The sequence below is a fragment of the Nuphar pumila genome, chromosome 10 (assembly GCF_984573655.1).
Source record: "Nuphar pumila chromosome 10, dmNupPumi1.hap1.1, whole genome shotgun sequence".
Classification (NCBI taxonomy): Eukaryota; Viridiplantae; Streptophyta; class Magnoliopsida; order Nymphaeales; family Nymphaeaceae; genus Nuphar; species Nuphar pumila.
In genome coordinates this window covers 115,898,436-115,902,766 of record NC_143258.1, presented here as the reverse complement: position 1 = coordinate 115,902,766, position 4,331 = coordinate 115,898,436, and the positions used below count along the sequence as shown (strand labels likewise).

The 4,331-nt window shown below is 39.4% G+C and overlaps 1 long non-coding RNA gene across 2 annotated transcripts; it reads left to right on the top strand.

The window, feature by feature from the left end:
- Positions 1 to 471: 471 nt before the first annotated feature.
- On the top strand, positions 472 to 3,347 carry LOC149828016 (uncharacterized). Of its 2 annotated transcripts, none has more exons than XR_016434593.1 (2): positions 472 to 1,059; positions 3,064 to 3,347. It is a non-coding gene; the product is annotated as an uncharacterized LOC149828016 (long non-coding RNA). The 2 variants fall into 2 exon arrangements; XR_016434594.1 differs by having other exon boundaries at positions 474 to 1,059; positions 3,061 to 3,347.
- The last annotated feature ends 984 nt before the right edge of the window (positions 3,348 to 4,331 follow it).

Sequence of the window (4,331 nt, the reverse complement as noted above, 5' to 3'; positions counted from 1 at the left end):
CCTATGGGGTCAGATTTACTAAAAAAAAATCTACTAATTCATTGTATATACAAAAGATTGTAGCAAAATATATTTGCTCTGTCAAGGCTGAGCTAGTTTAGTCCTATTCAGACCTTTTTCCTTACTATGCAAATACCAGGCCATAGTGAGCCCAACCCTAGTTTTAGTCCTTGAGGATGGAGCCATTTTCAATCAGGAATGGGTTAAAAAAAACTGGCTCCATGCCATGAAATTGAACTAGCTCTTATTGGAAGAGCTCGTAAATGTGAACTGGGTCCAAGCTTGGTACATGTAGGTAGTCTGTGACACAGAAACGGGCCTTCTTAAGGGTATGTTTGATGTGCCGTTCCAGCGTGATTCGGACAAAAATTTCGCTGGAAACTGCTATTTCCAACAAACGTTGAAAGCGGCGAACGGCGTTCCGTGCATCCTTATATCTTTTCGTTCCACCCTCCTCCCTGTTACAGACGAGGGGAGCGAAATCTTCTCGACGAGCGTGCCTCGACTCTTAAGTGGGGTTGCTGTGCTTCGTCCGCATCGAGGGCCAGAGCCGTCACCGCCTCTCCCTCGACACCCCTCTCTGAGCTCTGCCCCTTCGTCCCGATGCTCTTCTTCAGCTTTGACTCCGTCTCCAAGATCGCATTCAAGTGCGACCGTCGGGCCGTCAGCATCGACGACGACGCGCTCATCCTCGTCGCGATCCACTGCTAGAATCTCACGTGCCTGAAGCTCCGGGCATGCCGGGAATTGACGGACTCCGGCATGAAGTCCTTCGCTAAGAATTGCCCCACTCTGAAGAAGGTCTCCTACGGATCCTGCGCCTTCGACGCCAAGGGGATCAATGCCCTCGTCGACCACAGCCCCGCCCTCTAGGAGCTCTCCATCAAGCGCCTCTGCGGTCTCACGGATGGCACTGGTGAGGCGGTCGATCCCGGATCGGCCGCCACCAACCTCTGCAGTGTCTGCCTCAAGGAGCTCTACAACGGGCAGTGCTTCGTCCCCATGATCGTCGGATCGAAGAAGCTGCAGACGCTGAAGCTCTTCAGGAATTTTGTGGAGGTATCTTTTGAGTTAAAGGGCATGGTTGATTTCGTGCAGCTAATATGTTTTATTTTGTGGAGGTATTTTTTGAGTAAAGTTGGAAGTGGAAATTGATTTCTTTGCATTTACATGCTATATGGTGGTTCTGTGTTGTTCTACATATGCCTATTTCATATAAAAAAATTTGTTTTGTTCTTTGTAGGCAGTTCATGATATTTGTATGATACATCTTAGCGACTTATGATTCATAATTGTGCTTTCCATATTATGAAAATGGAATTTTTTTTGTTTTAATTATTAAATGTTCCCATATGTGATGAAGGTGGTTTGTTAATTTATAGCTCTGAAAACTAACCTATATTGTTTCATTTCATTGAGCCTATGATAGATATGGCCATTTTGGAGTTCTCCATTAGAGAGAGTATATAAAGCATGGGAAGTGAAAATCAAGTAGCTGTGTTGTATACCATTGGGCTAAGATTCCCAAGAACTTCAATAAAATTTTAATTGAAACCGTAGATGTTGTCACTAGTTTATACCAATCATGAGAAATCCAGAATTGCCTCCATCAGCTTATGAGTATGCAGTTAGGTTCCATGGAAAGTTGGAGTATGTTTGTTTTGTAGCCTTTTTGTTGTCCTGATAACTTTTTTCTTTTCAATCAGATGAATATGTTCAACATGTCAACAATAGACTCCACATTTTCTGTTGTAGATTTTCAAAAGTTCATATTTGCTTTCTTTCAGCACTGTTCATGTGAAGTTGTTCTTGCAATATCCCTCTTCTCTTGTTTTCATCACATTTGATGAATTCTAATTAGAGCACACCTGAATTACAAACCATTCTGTTTTCCATCTGTATTCATATGGAATAACTAAATGGTTCTACTTTAAACTTATCTGATGTTTGTTCTTTCTGAAGCTCAAGTCTGCAATGGGTGATCCCATTGCTTTTGTTGATGCTGTATCCAAGAAACTATTCTAATTAGTTTTTGTTGAAATATCAATCACCTTCATTTTTTTGTCGATGTGAGACTTTGATATATGTCGTCTGTATGATTTTTTTGAAGTGCACATGGCATCATTTTGGCATCAGCTTAGTTGGTGCTCTGGTAGAAATCCCATGCTCAACTAAGATTATGAACATAAAATCCATAAAGGGAGTACATACCTCTTCTTTAGGAAGTTTTGTTTTATAATGGTATTGTATGGTAGAGGAATCATCTTCCAAATGAAAAAAGAGAAGTGTACAGTTAGTTACATTATGGAATCTTCTTCCTTTAGCAAATATTTGGTTTTAGGAAATATACAATGGTTCAGACATACAGAATCAGGTTACCTTTTACAAATCTTTTGGCTGCATCTCCTTTCTCTTACTGCCTGATGCCAAGAGAACTAGTCATCTCACTCAGCTGATACACATATGTTTCTGTTTGTTCTAAGAGCCATTAAGTGTTATATATGTTATGTCCTCTACCTGTCTTCAAGCTTCTTGTCACCCCATGTATCTCAAAAATTTCTTTCCTGCCGGAGGAGGAAACAACTCCATCAGGAGCAATGGCTCGAGGCAGATACATGGCCAAGCTCAAGGTATGCATCGTTTTCTTAAATGTACTATTGAATTGGAGATTCCACTTTGACAAAGGATCAAAATCCATATATTGTCTAATTAATTCCACCACTTGATGTAAGAACTTTTGCTTAGTAATAGCCCATAATCACATCAGTTGTGAGAACCCAAGTCTCATTTAGTGTTTGGGAATAAAATCTAGCATGTCAGGCCTCAAAAATTGCACTTCATCTAGAATAGGTGAAATGTTGAACAGCCAGTTCCATTAGAGAGACTGGTTGGTCTCTGTCAAAATATCATCCATTAGTGCATTCATCAACAGTATAGTTATTGCTCATTTTTTCACTTCAAGGGGGTCATTTGTATTTCGTATGAGTTCTTATCCTTTTATCTTCATTGTTTTTTTCTTAATCATTTTGTGGACTGAGTTTCTGGTATGGTTTTGATCAGCAGTTTGAAGATGATGATAGAAGATGTCACTTGGAACTTGATTACTTCTTTGAGATAAAGAAACACTCCTAGAGGTCCCATGCTTGCATATCTAAGCATGGTTCCCTGTACTATCCCAAGGAACACATGTTTTAGATTTCCATAAACATTATGTAAAGGATCGTATGAAGGTTCTCTGCTATTTGTAGATATGCTTTCTAATTTATTTTGCATAAATTATTCTACTAATCATGTTATTGCTGCAACTTTTTCTCTTTAGAATTACATTCCTCAGATTATTTTTTACCACATTCATTGTGAATACTATGTTTCAACTTAATTTCTGCGAAAACATGCTTTAGATTTAGTTGGCCGGATCTCTTGCAACTTAGTTGGGGAATAAGCATTACCATGGTGCTGGCTGCCATGGTCTGATTTTTGGAAGTTTTTTCATGAGGAATTGCTCAGCCTGCTTGAGCTTGGCTCTTTTTATTAAACAAGCAAGCTCAAGCGACGTTTTGGTGACCTGGGGCCAAGCTTCTCACAAGAAGCTCAGTTCATTGGCCACCCCTTTCAGTACACATGGGGAATTCAAACCAGAGGTCCTCCGGATATGAAAATGCGACTACCCATCCAAAAAAACATATCTTATTCAACACACTTGTCAAGGTTTCTTATTCCCAGCAAACATATGTTGAAGCCTTGCAGGAAAATTGGGATGGATTAAATATTAAAATACAGTCATTGCAAATAATAAATGAACTAACTGATATTCACAATGTTCAGGCCACGCACACCGAGCCTTTCCATAATCCCAGTTACACTCAGCATCTCTCAAAGGTCCACGTCTGGCTGCTCATGTAAGATCAGCATAATGAGCACTGAGAAAAGCAGCAGAAAAATAATAAAAAGGAAATAAAAAGTTACATTTGGTGACAAACTTTGATTTTGCATCTGGATGGATATCATGCCACATTTCCAGCCACAGTTCTCTCATTAAAACTGGCAGTCGCACAATATTCTGGTGATTAACTGCAAAATAAAATTTTCAAGTAATCCTTAGAACCTAATTTCAAACCACTGAGCATAAATCTGAAAAGAAAAAAACCAAAAACTTCCCAACACAGATCATACAATTTGGAAGCTCAAACTAGCACGTGCCTTGCGTGATGTGATTCTAAGAATTGACATGTAGCTGAGTACAAAATATCGCTGAGCCTATTATTTCGTAATTTCACAATTAGATTCATATCTGAGCAAAAAACCATAATAAACTTCTTAAAACATGTAAA